Source organism: Crocuta crocuta, unplaced genomic scaffold, assembly GCF_008692635.1.
Source record: "Crocuta crocuta isolate KB4526 unplaced genomic scaffold, BGI_CrCroc_1.0 scaffold55, whole genome shotgun sequence".
NCBI lineage: Eukaryota > Metazoa > Chordata > Mammalia > Carnivora > Hyaenidae > Crocuta > Crocuta crocuta.
The window spans coordinates 3,647,174-3,666,584 of NW_027530512.1; the positions used below are offsets into that span (position 1 = coordinate 3,647,174).

General features: G+C 41.9%; 1 long non-coding RNA gene across 2 annotated transcripts in view; it reads left to right on the forward strand.

Annotated features, from left to right (window-relative positions):
• Positions 1-19,411, forward strand: part of LOC144234034 (uncharacterized) — a 250,945-nt gene that overhangs the window by 101,853 nt on the left and 129,681 nt on the right. The gene's annotated exons all lie outside the window — the stretch shown is intronic.

Below are 19,411 nucleotides of genomic sequence, written 5' to 3' on the forward strand. Positions count from 1 at the left end.
TATAGGTGCATTAGGAGGAACTTAAAGGAGGACCATGGGGGAGGAGAAGGGGAAAAATAGTGAGGGAGAGGGAGGGAGGCAAACCATGAGAGACTCTTGAATGCTGAGAACAAACTGAGGACTGATGGGGGTTGGGGAGAGGGGGGTGATGGGCGTGGAGGAGGGCACTTATTGGGATGAGCACTGGGTGTTGTATGGAAACCAGCTTGACAATAAATTATTTAAGAAAAAAAAGAAATAAAGGAAAAAATATAAAGTTGAGCCTTCTGACTTTACTTTGGCACTTTCCTTACATGATGTCATTCAGCTGGGTATTGATGTTTTCTTCTTAAATTGTTCTCCTCTTGATACCTCTTATTATATTAAGACAGTGCCACCATTCTCCAAAGTACTAGATGCCACCAGGGATCTCAAAGCATCCAGAACTTTTCCTGCCCCTTTCTATTTTAATTAAGATAACACTAGTTGCTATAACAGATAAGCTAAGAACTCAGTGGCTTAACACAATAGCAATTTATGTCTCACTCCTGTAAAGTACACTATCAGTGTTTTCCGTTCTCAGTAGGTGATCTCCCATGTGGTTATTCAAGGACACAAGCTTCTTCAAGGGTATCTCCATCCTCTTCTAGGACCTTGGAATTCTCTCCTTCTGGGTGGTAGATGAGGCAAAAAAATCATGAAGGTTTTTCACCTGCTTTGAGATCTAAGCAACAGCTGCTTGTGTGGCCCCACCTAGGCATAAGGTGGGCTGGGAAATGTAGTCCCTGACTGAGCAGTTGCTTCTTGACAATACCCTAGGGAAACACGAATTTTGGTCATCAGCTAGTCATTTGGCCACACGTACTCATCCCACTTTCAATCACTTCATGCCTATTCTCTAGGTTTTCTCTTATATTGGTGTTTTGCTTACATTTCCATTGTCACCACCCTAGTTCAGGCCCTTCTAATCTCATCCTAAGATCCTGTTACCCTTAAGTGATTTCCTAGCTTCTATTTTCCACATTTCCCTATGTCTCCCACATGCCACAGCCAGATTAATCATCCTGAACTACTTTTTCAGAATGTCGTTTTCATTAGCTCCATTCAGCAACAACTCAACATTGATGGGGCTCCTATTCACACAGTGATAGGCACTGAAGGGACTCAGAAATGAATAATATCTTGTCACTGCATTTAAAGTGCTTATAATGAGCTATGGACTAGGACAGGGAATAAGTTCTGGGATGGAAGTACCAATAAATTGCTGTATGTGTATAGAAGAGGGAAATATTAATTTCTCAGAAACAAGGAACAATTCTAGCGAAGAATTACTAAGGAAAGTGATGAAGCACAAGACTTGGGAGGAGGTAATGAGAGCATATGTAGTTTCTGAAAGAGCTCAAATCTTTTGGCTAAGGTGAATTTCATTCCAGGAAGCTGAGAAGGTATAGCTATACCTGCTGAGTAATTGGTTAACCTTTTAGGGCATGGTGGTGATTTGGAAAGGTGCTGAGGGATTAAAGATAGGTAGATTTCTGAATTTTAAAAAAAGGAGTTAGGAACTTCTATATTCTATAGTCTAGTGAGTTTGATATCTATATCTAGAAAAATTATAAACTTATTAGTAAGTAAATGAGATGAACCTGGGTTTGCTGTGAATAAATCATCTCAGACTGGTCTTGTTTTTTCAGTTTTAACAGAGTAATTTGAGTTGAAGATCAATGGTAGATAGAGGTTCAGTTTATCTGTATTTCAGCTAGCATTTTGATCAGTTTGAACAAAATTCTTTTTTTTAATGTTTTATTTATTTTTGAAAGAGAGAGACAGAGTATGAGTGGGGCAGGGGCAGAGAGAGGGAGACACAGAATCCAAAAAAGGCTCCAGGCTCTGTGCTAGCACAGAGCCCAATGTGGGTCTCGAACTTGTGAATTGTGAGATCATGACCTGAACTTAAGTCAGATGCTTAACTGACTGAGCCACTCAGGCGCCCCTATTTGAACAAAATTCTTATGGAGAAGTTGGAACAGTGTGGTCTGGATGATGGCATGGTTTGGTGTATTAAGTTGTTAAATGAATTCATTTAAACTTGGGAGGAGGCTTATAAAGGTGTTCCAGGAACCTGTTATTGCTCCACCTCTCCTTAAAAAAAAAATTATTGACTTTGGTGGAAGAGTTGATGCTCAAATTTGGGCTTGATATGAATTTGGGAGCTAAGCTGATATCTTTGAAATAGCGAATTTTTAAATTCTCTGGGTACTTTTCTAAGCTTGAGTTCTGAATGAAAAAAGACAAATGAGATATTGTTGTCCATATGATAAATTTCCTCTGTATATGTTTATCCCCTCCAGAAAAGATAGAAGCTAAGAATTTCTAATTATATTTTGGCTCAGAATTGTTTATGTATTAAAAGTTAATTTGTACCAGTCAGTACCACTCAGCCAGAAGGATGTTCTTACTTATTACATTTAAAATAGAAGTGGTCAAGTGGAAGCTAGATCCTAAATCCTCTGCCTGAGTTTCAGAGGAAATAAGTTAATGAAGTATACTATCCTGCATACTTCCCCAGTCCCTACCCTGCTCCTACTTCTGAAGAAATAGCCTTGCGGAAAAGGATCAATGAAAGGTTGACTGTGCTCTGATGAACAGAAGTTTGGAAATTCAGCATAAATGTTTGAGCCCTGAGCACTAACTGGTAGTGTTGTGGTTGGTAGCATCAGGAGATGTCTGAAGGTGCAACTCTACTCCCATGGGTACTCCAGAATGAAAATCAAGGTGTCTGCTAAGTTGAACCATGGCTTAGATGGAGTGATTAAAGTCACAACATTGTAGCCCACTCTATAGCAAGGAGAAAGGGCCCTGGAGTATCATCTACTCTTGGGACACAGGTGAGGGAATATGGGGTGGGTCTCTGCTCCTAATGAGTGGGGTTCTTTTCTTTTATAAATGCCCCGTGCTAAAGAGTGCTTAATTCTGTTGAGTCATGCAAGGGACTGTCTTCTGAGTCAGCAAAGGCCTATATCTCACGGCCCCTTGCTAGTAATGTTGTAGAGGGCGTTCCTAAGCAGGGCAGGGGGCAGAGAGGCTGTAGGAGAAGACTTTGAACATTCTTTTGAGTACTGAATATATCCAAACTCCCAAGTTACCAGTATAGCCTCCACTGTCTGGTGAGGAGCTAACTTCAGCATCAGAAATATCAGTGTTAGGGTGCAGCTCTGCCACTTAATTTTGAAACACTGAACAAGTGAGTTTACCTTTCTCTTCCTCAGTTTTTTACTTATAAAACGGGGGATTTAATATTAGTATATCAATAGTTAACTCCCCAAAAGACAGCCAAAAAAATCCATTGATCGAGCACAGCTCAGTTTACTAACTCAGTAAAGGAGAGATAATCATTTGGCAAAGTCTGTAATGTCTCAGAAGGAGTAAATCAGGAGAAGGTATGTATAGGGTGTTAGAGCCTGGACTGTAGGTGGGTCTTGAAATGCAGGAGAGGTTGGAATTGCACGGTCTAGAAAAACAGCTCTGGATTAGTGGGCACTGTGAGGCAGAGGTCTCAAAGTGAGCTCTTTTAGGGACTTCACAGTCTTATCTTCCAGGAATAAGTATTTCAGGAACAAGAAGCTCAACTATTTTTGCCTGGTCCTAGTATTGTTGCTAGGGATAGGAAGTTTCCATTAATATTTACCTCATCAGGTTGTTCCGAAGATTCAATAAAATAATGGGCAAAAGTAGATAAAGTACAAAAGTAAAGATAAGCAGTGGCTTAGCAAATTTGGTCAATATTAATGATTGTTGTTCATTCCTTTACACTCTTGATGTTACTGTGGCCAAAGGAAACCCCAGCTTTAGATGTCAATATCTTTATAAGTATTGTCCTCTCAACTTCCAATATTCTAGAGAAATATAAAACTTCAGAACTGCTCAATATGCTTTCCTCCATTCTGCCTTCCCAGACCCTTACTAATATAGAGATTTTGTCTTATGAACTGCATGTGTTCATTTGGAGCTCTTCCTTGTGATAGTCATTGCATTCTACTTTCTACCTATGATAATTATGTGCATTTAGAGCTAATGTCTCCTGTTAGACCCTAAAATCATGCTTTTGCCCACAAATGGGCACCTCCTTCACCTCGAGTGCTTAGCCTGGAGTATTGTCTGTTCTCTAGATGCTTGCTGATTTAATAAACATAATTTAGGGGCACCTAGGTGGTTCAGTTAAGTGTCTGACTTTGGCTCAGGTCATGATCTCGCTTTGAGCCCCTTGTGGGACTTTGTGCTAACAGCTCGGAGCCTGGATTCTGACTCCCTCTCTCTCTGCCCCTCCCCGGCTTGCACTCTGTCTCTCTCTCTCAAAAATACATAAACATTAAAAATTTTTTTAAAGTAAATAAACCTAATTTATTATTGACCAAACCTAAAATTGGAGACCTTAGATAAGAACTGCAGCTTAAGGCAAAGCCTGGGTCTTTTTTGCCTACTTTGCACACAGTAGGTGAATTCATCGCAATTAAGCAATTAAGGAATCTGCAAGTGTGACTGGAGGATGCCAGGCAGATAATAGAGAAGAGGGATGTGTGCAGAAATAGTAACTAGGCAGTGGAAGGTCATGCAGAAAATGATGGTAAGGGAATACAAAGAACTAGTAGTTAAGGTTAGAGATAAGGGCAAAAAAGACCCTTCCAAACATGAAATGTTGGCTATAATTCAGAGCTACAGCTCTAACTAGGAAACACCAACTAGCAAATTCATTAAATGATCCTGTTTCCTTTACTTAGGTCACAGTTATTGCTTGCTAGGTTACCACATTGATCAACATTTCTCTTCTTGGCATACATCTGGCAGGTTCCACAATATTTTTGAAGTTAACCTTGGAAACAGAGACCTAATTTTAAAGTTAAAAACTGATTATGTTAATTTAATATTCATTAAAGCTCCCATACATAATTTATTAAACATTTTAATGAAAAAACATGTCACATTGTTTTATAAGACTAGCTACCATTTGATAAATGTGGCACTACATTATACATTAACTCATAGAATCCTCACATAACCCTATGAGGCATTTATTTCCTCCATTTTCCTTGTAGGTTAAGTTATTTGCCCAACATCTCTTAGCCACCAATGGTAGAGCCCAAATTCAAACTTAGTGTGGCTTCACTCTAAAGTCATATTATTAACCACAGAAGTAACTGAATATACATCTATCGATATATATTAAATAAGGCTCTCATCTAAAAGCAAGATTGTTTTACTACATGGAACTAATTTTTTGGGCTGGGGGAGACATTGTAGAAGAGGTAATATATAAATATTATATGTAAAATTATCTAAATTTTTCCAAAACACTTATATAGGTTTAATATATATATATAATGCATATACAAAAATTCAGTTAATTAATAATATGAATACAAATGCTATTTCTATGAAATTTGTTTAGTAGTCCTTAGCTATATCAGTTTTACACATTTTCACTTACATGTTAGGGTTGCAAAAGATATATATTTATTAATAAATATGGCGGGAATAGTCCAGAATAGTCAAGGAATATCAAAGACTCAAAGTTTATTGCTTTATTTACTTACATAAACCACAAGTATGAAATGAACACTGGGCTCTTAGACCCTTGAGTTGGGTCTGGAGTTTAAGTGTAATTTTTTTATAGTTGTTTTATTTTTCCTACCAAAGGCCAACATGTTCATATAGAAACAAATAGTTCTCTTGTCCTTGGAATCCTAAAATAGATATCTTTCCTTAGTCACTTGTGATTGTCCTTTCTTCAAAAATTGACTGGGACTCTTACTAAAGTTGCATCACTTTGACGAGGTATTTCTGGCGTTTTACTTGCACCTCTCCCTTTTACCATTTTCTAGTGGGTGGGGCGAAAGCATTTGCTGCTGCAGCCTCGGGATGCGTAGCTCCCAGCCCTGCCCTGCTGGAGGGTCTACAGTCATTCAGTGTCTACATCAATCAGGGTCTATGGCCAACCAGTCACCCAGCTCCTGTGTGGTTCCTCTAGCAGCACATCTGCGTGTCCGGTCCCAGGAGTCCACACAGCAGGCAAGCCGTTCCCACTTCTGTAGAGTAATTCTATTACCATCACCCTGCCTTCTCAGGTCGTTCATCTCACAGAATTTTAGAGCGGACCTTAGAGATCACCCGGTTCCCTGTTTCATTTTATTGATTGGGAAAATGATGCCCAAGTAGGCGTAGCGGGTCCGGAAGTGTGCCCTCGGACCAGCAGCATCAGCCTCCCAGGGAACTTTCTGAAAACGCACGTTCTCAGTCAGGTCTCACCACACGCCTAGAGACTGAGAAACTCTGGGGGTTAGGGCCCAGCAGTTCGCATGTTAAGCAGCCATTCAGAGGATTCTGATTCATGCTCTAGTTTTAAAAATACTGGCTTGAGCCATTTGTGCAAGATCAAGGCAGTGGCCAGTGGAACACAGACCCAGGTTTCCTGACCTCCAGTGTAAACTTGCCTCTTCCTGAGCTTCACTCCCTGCGTGGGTTTTTTTTTCTCTTCTTCTTTCTGCCCCCTTGGCTTCCTTTTGGAAGCTGGCATTTGTTCATTTAGTTTTTAATGAGGTCCAGTCTAGCTGCCTTTCTCCCCTCGCAGCTCGCTGAAAGATCTAAGTTCAGGAGCTATTACCTAATTATATTAATTTCATGTCTGGGGATTTTAATAGTTTTTTCAAATTGAAGTTTTAATATTACCACAAATCCTTGCCCTGAGCAGTGGTATTGTTAGTTCCTCTCGTTCATAGAGGTTTTTCTTTGCCTTTCAAGCCAAGTTCAGCAGCTGAGCAGATGCATTTTCTTTCACTCTTCTGAGTAGACCAGAAAGCCTCCCGCCCTTTCATGAGCAATATTCTTCCTCTAGTGACAATTTTGATCCTGTTCTGACAAAACGGCACACCAGGATCGCCCCTTTCAAGTAGGCCTCAAAGCATGGGCTGCAGCGCCGCTCCTCTACCTCCCATGTTGAGAGAACGGGGCTCCCCTGAACTTCTGAGGCTCACCCTCTGCCTCAGTGGGCCACAGGCAGGACAGACACCCTTGTCTGACCCTCCTCCACTATTCTTTGGGACATCTTCCCTGTTGCTGAGCTACCAAGGGGCTACCCTCCCTTTAATCTCACTTTTCTCAGCCTGCGTTTCCTCTGGGCTTCCGTCCGCAGGCTGGAAACCTGTTGTGGTCACAAGGCCCTGGCAGGAAGCTGTGTGTTTTATGGCTTTTTTTTTTTTCTTCCACGACAGAAGTTTCCAGGGTTGCTGAAAGGCACTTTTGAGCTCCACTTGGCTTCTGCTTCGTGCAGGTCTTACTAATCTGGGCCTGGGAGACTCTGAGGGCCATGGAATGTTTTCTTTTTTTCATCTGCCTCTTCCTCCACCCCAGGGGAGCTCTTTCGATCTGCACCTTCTCCAAGTGGGCAGCCTGGGCCACACCCAAACTTGGGAACCTGGGGTGGGGGGAGGCTTCTAGGGCTGAACTCTGGGCGAAAGTATACTCCAGGGAGGCCCCTGAACCAACACCCTGAGTCTTGACCTGGCTGCCCAAGGACCCCTCAGGCTGAGGCTGGCCCTGGGACTGACCAGAGCCCAACGAGGCATAGGAGAGGGGAAGCTTTCAGGAAATTTTTGCTGGGTATTTGGATCTATAGCATTTTACTTGGGGTCAGATTTTCAATACTGAACACTGTTCAGTGTCTGTGGGCTTGGGTTTAAATAAGTACACCTTTGCATGGTAGTTCTTTTTACATAAGGAACTACTGTGGAGCCCCTGTTGATATATAAAGAATGACAAAGATAATAGCTACTGTTATGCAGTACATGCTGTGGCTTTCTGTCATAGGAACTTTATAGACATTTCCATGAACCCTGTCTAGCTGGCAAGGTGGATAGATACCATTAGCCTCATAAAACATGAACCAAGTGAGGAAATTTAGTGACAGTTTTCTTTTTTCTGTGAAGTTTTGGTATGGAGTTTAGGGCACATTGACTCTGAAGTCAAATACTAGCTCTGCCATTTAGTGTTGTAAGACCTGGCTACACTCAAGCTCCCGCTACCTCAGTTTCCCCATCTGTAAAGTGGACATCATAATGGCGTCAACTTTACAAAGTTGATGTAAAGATTTAAGAATTAGTATACATTAGCTACTTAAAAACCACCTGGCATAATCACTATATGTATGTTGGCTAAGAGAAGGGAAGCCTGAACAAAGTAGTTTCATATTATTTCCAAATGAACTAATCCTTTAAGGCAGGTTTTTCTACATGTCTAATACTTATTTCCTGACTCTTTTCAGTGCTAGGTAATAAAACAACTCAGGGCGTAGCAAGAAAGTCCAGGAGGGGTATGTGTAATTTTTACTTAAAACAAATAACCCATTTATCACTCCCCTCACCCCCTCCCCTGCTCTCCCACCCCTTCCAGAGTCCTCTCTGGGCGCCCTGCACCTTTGTAACTCTTGTGGCTGCAAATCACACAGCAGCCAGGGCTGAATCCCATTTGCAGTACAGAGAGACTGCCAGGAAGGAATGGGCTTAATTAGTAAGAGATGTTCAAGGTAAAGCCTTTACAAAAGAGCTAACTGTGCTGTGTTAAAGGAAAGAAATATGATGAAAGCCACCATTACCGGAGTCAGGATGATGCATATATTTCCTTAGCCTTTGCCTGCCATATCACATCTGCTTCGATGTCCCCGCTCCAATTTCAGGGTAGTTCAAAGCTTAGATTTCTGACTAGAAACCATGGAACAGTGTACGAGCCATGGAGCTTATACCATCAGATCTGTAACAACTTTGGCCAATTAACATGCCAACTCGGGGGAAATTTAAGTGAAAGAAACAAGGACCTATCTCCCAGAGCTATAAATGAGAAACAGACATGGAAGTAGCCTTTCCCAAATACAAGTAGAAATTTTGTCACTGTGGGGACAAAACATTAACTGAGTGATGAATTTGGGTAATGAGACAGAAACAACTGATCTGAGGTGGCACAGCCCAGCAGAGCTGGGACTNATCTCAGTTATAATGTTGGCCTTGTCACTTGCCAGTTTTGTGATATTGAATGAGTATCCCTGTGAGCTGTAGGTTTTTAAGGTCTTACATATTATTCTTAGTGACCTCCATTTATGCATTAAGTTTTGTACAAGGTCTTTAAGGAAGAGACAGAGAATCTTCTTTAACAACTTGCTAAAGGCTTCAGAGATCTCATTTAGAGATGGGGACAATGTTTATATGACTTAACTGGAATATTTGCTTCTCTTTAATTCATATACTCTCTCCTGCAGTAGGTGCGTATCTTAGAATTTGTGGCTATTGAAGAAACAATTTCTAACTCACAATTAGGTAGTTATTAAGTATTTCCTGGTTTTATTTATGATCACTAGTGAGGCTTGCATTTTGTTTCTAGAACTGACCTGGGAATTTAGGGAAAATTCTTTGATCACACTCATTGTATAGATTCTATAGTTCTTGAGGGTGAATAAAATTTGAGATGATATGAAAACTGAGCAAAGGTGGTCATTCATTCATTCAACACATATTTAACAAGCCCTGACTATGTTCCAGGCACTAAGTAGGTACTGGGGAGATGGCAGTGACCAAGACAAACTCTGCCGTGACACAGTCAAAAATCTGTATGTGATAACTAGTTCCATGTGCATTTACAATAGGATAAGTTTCATGATAGCAGAAGTGTAGGAAGCATGGAAGAGACTGTTAGCCCTTACTTATCTATCTACATTTCTACATTTCTCAGCCCCCTCACACAATGGTATCATTGTGTGATTGTCAACAAAGCCATGTGAGTGGAAGTGATGTGTCACTTCCATCCAGGGCATACTCTCTCCATGCACACTCTTATCTTGATGACTTTGGAGGCCTCATATGCCAGAGAACATAGCTGTAAGGTGGAAGAGGGTAGGCCAGTCTGCTTCAGACATGTTATGTGAATGAGAAATAGATGTTTAATGTCAGTGTCATAAAAGAAAAAGAAAGACTGTGGCAATATTCCAGATTAAAGGAGGCAACTAACAAATGCAGTTATCTGCCCCTAGAATGGATTATGCACTGGAAGGGGGAAAATGCTACAAAGGGCATTATTAGATCAACTGACAAAAATTAAAATGTAAATAATATTAATTTTAAAAAGTTCTGTATTAGTATAAACCTCTGAAAATGACAATTGTACTATAGTTATGTAAGAGACCCCTCTATTGTCAGGAAATATACACTGAAGTATTTAGGGACAAGAGCCATATGTTATATAAATTACCCTTAAATACAGACACAAATGGGGGTAGAATGTTAACAACAGGTAAATCTGGTTAAAAGGTATATGGATTTCCCTTGTACTACTTTTAGTTTTGCAACTTTTTGGAAGTTTGAAATTATTTCCAAATTAAGTGCTAGAAAATAAAATGTTATTAAGTCATTGAAGTGTTAGAGTTTATTGTTGCCACAGCATAGCCCATGTTTTCCTGTCTAGTACAGATGGAATTGGGAATATATTGCAGGGTTAACAAGTTAATTTAGAGAAAGAGTTCCTGGAAGAAGACTGTTTGAAAAATAGGTAGGAATTAACCAAGTGAAGAGGAAGGAGTATTCCAAGCAGAGGAGCTATATATGAAAGCCTGTAGTGAGAAAGGGCACAGTACATTACAGAACAGAAAGAATTCAGCATGATTGGGAGATAGAGGTTGAGCAGGGAGGAGGTGAGAAATGAAGCTGGAGATATAGACAGAGCCAGGTTCTGAAAGGCCATATAAGCTATGGTAAGGTGTTTGGATTTTATACTAAAGGCAGTCAAAAACCACGAAAGATTTTAAGGAAGAGAATGCCATGATAATGGTTACATTTTAAAATGGATTGGAAGGGAAGAACAGTATTTCAGGAAACGTCCGTGGGGTAGTGGCCATAGGGATGGAGAGATGTGGGAGGTTTGAGGTTTGAGAGCTGGTTGGGAGTTGAAGTCCATTGTTCTGGGTGATTGATGGATGAGAAGAGGGAGGAGTGAATAACTCCTTAATTCTGGCTGAGGGAATCTGGTAGATAGTGCTACCATCTAAGAAGGCCAGGAAGAGGGACAGGCTTACCAAGGGAAAATAATGAGTTCAGATTGGATATTTCAATTGGGCATCCAATGCAACAATGGTTAGGAGGCAGTTGGATGCATGGGTGGAAGCTCATAAAAGAGGTCAAGGTTACAGGTAGAGAAATGGTGAGTTCCCAGCACCTTCCCCAGCACCTTGGTGGGAGTGGTGAGGTTACCAGGAAGAGGATAGAGTAGAGAAGAGGGCCTAAGGCAGAACTCATGGGGCAGCAGTTGGATGGGTAGAGGACTTGATACGAAGAATGGCTTTGGCAGTGCCAGTGGAGATGGTCTTTTGCCACTCTGGTGTGTCAGTTTCTGCCCTTGAAAATTAGTCCTAGCTTACTGGGGTAGTAAAACTCTAATTGATACTTAGACAAGGAATTAGATTAGATCTGGAAGTTTCAAAATAGCTTTTTATTTACAAGGAATTTCTGCATATTTAATGATTAAAGTATTTTCTACAGTTAGTGAGTGATCTGTTGACACCTCATTTTATAGATGGGATCATGGAGTTCAAGAAGCTGTAAATGCTCTGCTTTCGTTTCTCAGAGATTTGGCTGGCAAGCTAGGAATGGGATGCCAAGCTTTTGGCTTTTAGACTTAGTGTAATTTCCAATTAATTATTCATAGGTCAAGACATGTTACATATGCCTTTTTGTATTCTTTTTGTGTTTTAATCCTCAATTTTTCTGGTTCCGTTAGCCAGTGCGCCCCTTATGCTATGTGTTTTTTGGAAGGCTACATGGAAACAAATTTGTAGTCACTCAATTGATCACTATCCTTCGATCCTTGATTCTTCCTCATGCTTCAAGACCAGGTTTAGGTGTGGTCCTGGAAGCATTGCTCTCTCTTCCTTGCTAGGCTGCGTAAGTGCCCAAGGGCAACTGCTGGCAAGGTCTGTTTCTTTCGGTTCTCTCCCACTAGCCTGTGAGCACTGTGAGTTCCAGGATTGGGTCTGGCCTGTTCATCTTTGAGTGAACACTCCTTACTGAAGGAGCTTAAGGCTGAGATGGTTAGAATATACGTGAATTTATGTGTGTGTGTAATTACATTTGCATTTATATATGTTGGGGCTTGGTGTTCAAAATTTTTGTTTTGAAGTGATTCCTTTGTGGGTCTGTTCATTGGCTATTTCAAGGCAGCAGAATGATCCAGCAACCCCACTTTTGGGGTACATATCCAAAGGAAATGAAATCGCTATCTCAAAGAGATACTTGTGGCCCTCATGTTTATCAGCATTATTTACAGTAGTCAAGACATGGAAACAGACTAAGTTCCCACTGATGGATGAATAAAGAAAATTATATACATATGTATATATTCAGTGGACATAATATACATATTCAACGGACATTATATGCAAACAGACAGACGCACACACACACTCACACAAATATTATTCAACCACCAAAGAAGAGTAAATCCTGCCATTTATGACAACATGGATAAAACTTGAGTACATTATTCTTTTTTTAATGTTTTTTTATTTTAATGTTTTTTTTTTAACTTATTTCTGAGAGAAAGACAGCATGAGCAAGGGAGGGTGAGAGAGAGAGAGGGAGACACAGAATATGAAGCAGGCTCCAGGCTCTGAGCTAGCTGTCAGCACAGAGCCCGACATGGGGCTTGAACCCACGAACTGTGAGATCATGACCTGAGCCGAAGTCAGACACTTAACCGACTGAGCCACCCAGGCGCCCTTTGAGGACATTATTCTAAGTGAAATAATTCAGACAGAGAAAGACAAATACTGTCTGACTTCACTTATATGTGGAATCTAAAAAGAACCAAACTCATAGACACAGAGACTAGATTCATGGTCCAGGTTGTGGTCATGAGGGGTGGAGGAAATAGGTAAATGTGGTCAAAGGACACAAACTTTGAGTTATAAGATGAAGCAGTTCTGGGGATCTAATGAACAGCATAGTGATAATGGTTAACAATACTGTATTGTGGGGGCGCCTGGGTGGCTTAGTCGGTTAAGCGTCCGACTTTCGCTTAGGTCATGATCTCGCGGTTCGTGGGTTCGAGCCCCGCGTTGGGCTCTGTGCTGACTGCCAGCTCAGAGCCTGGAGCCTGTTTCAGTCTGTGACTCCCTCTCTCTCTGACCCTCCCCTGCTCATGCTGTCTCTCTCTCTCTCTCCTAGAAATAAATAAAACATTTAAAAAAAAATACTGTATTGTGTACTTGAAGGTTGCTAGAGAGTAGGTCTTAATTCTCACCACACTGCCCCCCCACAAAAGTGAGGTGATAGATGTGTTAACTAATCTTATTGTGGTAATCATTTCACAATAAATGTGTGTATCACATTATCACCTTGTACACCTTAAACTTACACAATGTTATATGTCAGTTGTATCTCGATAAAGTTGTAAAACTCTGCAGGCTTAGCCGCTTATTCTGGGTTAGCTTCCTTTCGTACAATTGTCAGCTTTCAGAGTTGGCCATTGAGCCCAAAGCCCTCTCCTCTGTGGGATTCTCCCTTCTACATTCTCCCTACCCTGTGTATTATTTGGCTTTTGGCATAGAGTAATTTGGCCTTGCCAGCAATTTATTGGTCTTATCTTATAGGACACAGGTGGCTAGTCATCTTTTATAAAACTAGCACAAAGCAGACTCCTAATTAATGATGATGATAATAATACAGTGATGATTGAACTAGACACCTTCTGTTAGGATTGTATCCTGTGGGGACTGCTGTCTTCATTTGTTTGGATCAATGTCATTGTGTGTGTCATAGAGGTGAATATCCAGGTGAGTCAGCAGCAGGCCTGAGCCCAGAAAGGTTAAGTAACTTGCCCAAGATCACATACTTAATAAAGTGACATAGATAATGATTCAAACCCAGGTCTGAGTGACTGACACCCATGTTCTGAGCCCCCCAGTCCCACCCCACAGGATGCTACACTTCTGAAGAGTTGGCTTGATCACACAGGAAGGCCTGAAGAGGTACCTGAGTGTCTTTCTTCCCAGCTGAAATCAGAAAAACTAGAACATGGTGTCCCAGGTGACTATGTTGTGACCACTGAGGAGTTAAAGACAGATCTTCAGATCTGCCTGGAGCAGGCAGAGCCTTTGGTAATAATCACTTCACAGCTGTTCTCAAGGCGGTGTGAGCCTGGGCATTTCTCTCTTCTATCTCCTTTCAGAACATTCTTTCTGGCTCGGAAATATTTAGTGTGGCTCTATTTGAATTGTTGAAGTTACAGCATCTGGTATTTTGAGTGCATTTTCTTTGAAATTAAAAAAAAGGGGTCTTATTGTCCTCCCTGGGGTAAAATCTGTCTTTCTCTGTGCCCACCTCCCCACCCGCTTTTTAATTTTAAAGCATTTCTTTGGCACATTCTCTTCTCTTCAGGCTGTCTCTGCCTTGATGAAATTCAAGTTTCAAGAGTGTCTGCTCTGGTTCCAGCAGGATTTTGAGGACTTTTATATTTGTCAGCCATTTCCTTTAAGCAATGGGCTACTTTTTGAATAATTAAAGGAGAAACCCCAAAGCTACTAACAACCTACCCTTCCTCTCCTTTTTTTTTTTTTTTTGCTCTTGTCCNAAACAAAATCTCTGTGGGTGCCCAGGCAAAATTTATTAATCATATAACCCTAGCATACGGCATAGCCCTAATACAAATATTTGTATTTGGTATCAGTGCTTCTGTCACTGGTACTCATCCGATCACTGCCAAGCAGTGACAGATTTTAATGACAATCACATTAAGTATTAATCAAGCTTGAAAGATGCAGCCACGCAGAGGCATACTAACGAGTAGGCATTTCCTGCCTGCTTTCTGCACTAACAGCATCCCATGCCAGTGTATTATTGAAAATGTTCTTCTCCTTCATAAAACATCACTTTCAGCATGCCTAAAAATCTAAAATGGCCATTGGCTCGTGGGTGGCCTCAAATGACACAGCTTCTACTAGATTATACCCTGGGCTCTAGGCTTCCCTGATTTGTGCTCACCTCCCTTATTAGCTTCTTTCTTGATGCAGGGGGTGTCAGCAGGTGCTAGATGTTTGGTTTGATGATTAGAGAACTCTTGGAGGTTAGAAACATGAGCCAGTGTACGAAGAAGGCTGGGCCTGGAAGGAAGCGAGAACATACTGCAGGAGAGGGAACTGAGTACTGGAGACAACGTGGGGTTGGCCACATCTACCTGGAGGGGGTTGGAGAATAGCAGGAGATAATATTTGCTAAGTGAAGTGGGTTGGCAAAGACAAGAAATTAAGAAAGAAGTTCATAGTGCTTTGATGAAAACTTCTATTGGCCTGAAGAGGCTCCTCAAGGATAGAAAACATCCTGGAGGGTAGAGTTGCTGGTCTGTATACTCTGGGAAGTTGGTCCCAAAGAGTAGGGAACTAGGTGGTGATTGAAATGACTTAGATGTACAATCCAAGTGTCTCTTGGTACTCCAGGGATGCAGAGAGGGGGAATCAGAGCTCCGGGCCCACCACAGAGTTTCCTTGAGTTACTCAGTCCTTACCCACAGCAGAGGGACACCAGAGGCTTCATGGCTGTTCGGAGTTCCTAGGTATTAATGTTGAAGAAAGAACAGTCAGAGTTATCAAAAAAAGAAGTGGGCTAACAGCTCAGTTGGGACCTCATGGTACCTTGCCCAGCTGGGGTCAGCTTTTTAGCTTTTTGGTTTCAGAAACATGTGTGTGTTCTGAGAAATCCAGGCTAAGGAAATTGACTCACACTCACCAAACTCATGAGCTTGATGTGTTAGTGGAAGACCACAGTTACTTACTTCTAACAAGAATATGTATTATTGGGGTGGGGTGGAGCAAATATGTATTTATGTGTGTGTTACTCTGAATTAACTAGTTGGCTCCTTCTCTCTGTATAGGTAAATCCAGAAGTTATAATTTAAGTTTTTTGTTAAGCACAAGCTCATAAAAAGAACACATTATCCTCTTGGCAGTACTAAAGATGTACCAGTAAATTCTTATTGTTTGGTCTCTATTTGTCTCAACTCCTTGAAAGTCGACCATTTCCACTTCCTTGAAATTCCACTCACTAAATTTTCACACAACCTTCAGTGCAATTAATTAGGTTCCAAGTCATTTCTTGAAGATTAAAACTCCTTCAGTTAGGGTGTTTTGTGTTTTTTGTTTTTTCCAGGGGGATAGGCAGTTAGAAGCCTTCAGATGAGATATGAGGTAGAGAAAATCAGAAGATAATTATCTCTTGGTAACTCTGTCAAGCAACCAACCCATGTAAGCCCCCAATATTCCTCTCATCCCTTATTGGTGGGGTCGTGGGTGGGATCGTAGAAACATAGAATTTAGGAGCTGGAAGAGGTCTTAGAAATAATGTAACCTAGCTCCTTGGGTTCATAGAATTATCTGCTCATTTGGTCACTTGAATTTTCTTATTAGTAAATCTCCATCTTTTCCTTCTTTTGTCTGAGGAGTAGATGTTCTATCAAAATACACTACTCTCCCCTTTTTTTTTCATATTTTTTTATTTATTTCTAGGAGAGAGAGAGAGAGACACAGACTCTGAAATAGGCTCCAGGCTCTGAGCTGGCAGTCAGCACAGAGCCCGACGCGGGGCTCGAACCCACGAACCGTGAGATCATGACCTAAGCAAAAGTCGGACACTTAACCGACTAAGCCACCCAGGCGCCCCCACTACTCTCCCTTTTAAGTGCTTGATCTCATTTCCTTTACTGTGACCATATAATTATTGTCCAAACTGGGACACTATTGAGAGTCAAGGGGCTATGACTAAGAATGAAGCCAGGACCACAGGCAAAACCAGTACAGCCCTGAGGAAACTTGGACGAACTGTCACCACCCTTTCTGCTGCCCCTTCTCCACCTTTACACCCCAATTCTTGACTTGAAATAGTTCCTGATTCAGTTGCTTTTTTAAATCTCCTCTTTTCATCTGCTTCCACATTTATTGTGAGCCATCTTTCTGATTGTCCTTAGGGGTTCGGGGTGGGTTTGCCTCTTGGGTGAAACTCTTCCCTGCCTTGTGGGGGAGTGAGGAGGGGAGGGAATGAAGCTCAGAAGCTCTTTTCCCCAGTGCTCCCCCAAAGGCAGGTATTTCTCCAGTAAGAATGCTGAGTAAGAGGTTCGAGATAAGAATGCTGAGAGAAATCGTTTTGCTGTAAGAATCTTTGCTGCCCACCGTGCACTCACCCACCCCTGCTGGCTTCTAACCCTGTTCAGAATCCCTCTGACTTTCTTCATCCCTACTCTTCTCCTCAGCTCTGGGATTCCTCCCTCAGGCCACCCCTCCTTGAAACACGTGGCCTCCAAACATAAGCTCTCCAGGGAGTGAGGTATCCGTGCAGTGCAGGTGTCCCTAGTGAACTTAATGCAGGACCCACCTCAATCAGCTTTGTTTGCCCCCTGGCATGTAGCAAGGAGCCCAGCTCACAGTGGCAGTGCAATAAATACCAGGTAACTGCAATGATAATGTGGGTCTGTGAGTGGGGCTTCAGGGCTCTGCTTCAGCCTTCTCTTCTTTATTCTTCCCCAGGAAGATGGAATATTTTTGGCATTGTCACCTCTGCCTGGGGAAAGAAATAACTCACATGCTTGGAAAAATCACTCATCCACGCAGGAGGGGGTCAAATTTCTATCAACTCACTAAATCTCCGAATTTAGTGCCTCATGAGAGAGAAAATACAAGGATCCCTGGGGGTTGGGGGGCAATCTGATTTCAGAGATTGATGAAATCAAAAGTTATATCTACGCTTCTTTCAGTTTTGCAGTTTTGGCTCTTCCTGTCCCTTAAAAGTTTAATGCCCCAGGGGAGCCACTGACAATAGAGTGAGATGTCCTTGGGGGGGGATGGCTGATGCCCCCCTTCCTAGGTGTTGGTTGAGGCTAATATGGCCTCAGAGCTGTGGCTGGGGAGGTCTTTACTAAGGATTTGTAAAAATTTGTCCCAAGAGTCGACTCTGAGGGTTTGTCTATTAACAAGGTTGGAATCATTTCCTGACCCCTTTCCATCTTCTGCCAAAATATCCAAAAGTTCAAGAAGAATGGAGTTCATTTCCCCTGAATTGCTTCCTGTTCATTATTGTAATGTCAGCCTCATCTTGGTTTCTCACTTACAGCCTGGCTGGCAATGAGGAAAAAATATTGATCGTTTCCTAAGAAGCTGCTTTGAGACTCTCTCGGGCTCTGGACATGCAGCTTTTGGGCATGGCCAAGCGTTCAGAAAATCCTTCAGACTTCTAGACATTTGGTTGCATAGGATATTCCATGTTGTGACTTCAAAATAGATGATGCACCTTTTGAGATCATCTGGCGGTTTGAGATCGAGCCCCACTGTGTGCCAGGAAGGGGTCTGCTCTTGACTCCTTTTTACTGTCAGTATGCATACACTCCACTTTCAGCTTTGGTGCGAGTTTGTTTCCATTAGGCTGCCCCTGCTTCCCTTCTCTGAAGACTGCTCCCAGCCCCTGGAGTTCCTCTCCTCCCACACACAGAGTTTAAGGTCCATTTGGGACAAACACAGGCATACTTTATGCTCCTGAGTTTGCTTGTGGGATCTGACAGAGGTAAACTCTCAATGGAGCTCGGCCTGAAATTGCACCCCGGCTTGGTTTCTTCCTCTTCCTGTTCGACTCTTCCAGTGCCTTGCCTGTTTCTCCTGAGAGCATTTTGCGCTGAATCACCTGCCTGGGGAATCCGGTCTTGGGCTCAGCTTTGGGAGACCTGACCCAAGATAACATTATCTCATTGAACTCTCACGGCTGCTCTTGGAGAATTAAATTTTTAAAAAATGACTTTCATTGTTCTCATAAATGAAGAAACTGACAGCTCTAGAATTTAAGTGATTTCCTTATAACCACATAGCTAATAAGTAAGGTGCAGAACTGGGACTTAAATATGGAACTTCTGGCTCTAAATCTTGGATCTGGTTAGTTTATTTAGACGAATTTTAGTTTGGGGGAAGAGAGATTTGTATGAACAAACAAGTTCTTTTCTTTCCCCCCTGAAATGCAATAACATGCAGATGAATGAAATTAAGTTTAATTTTGTATTTTCTATCCAGATAAGTTTAATTTTTGCAAACTTTGTGTGGCCTGGAGCTGTGTTTGTGTAGCTTGGCTGTCAACGACATGTGAAGTCTCTTCACATAGCTCCCCTCTCCCTTTCACATGCCCCAAGACCTTGGCAAGCCTCCGTGGTGTCAGTCAGCAGCCCCTAGTGATGTCAAAAGCAGCGGCAGCTACGGGGTCCCATTGCAGAGTCCCTCATTAAAATCTGTGCTTGGCAGGGCAGCTGGTCCTAGATCACAGATTCCTGCACAACGGTGGGGAGCTCCATGAATGGAGACAAGGAGGCCACACAGCTTGTTAAT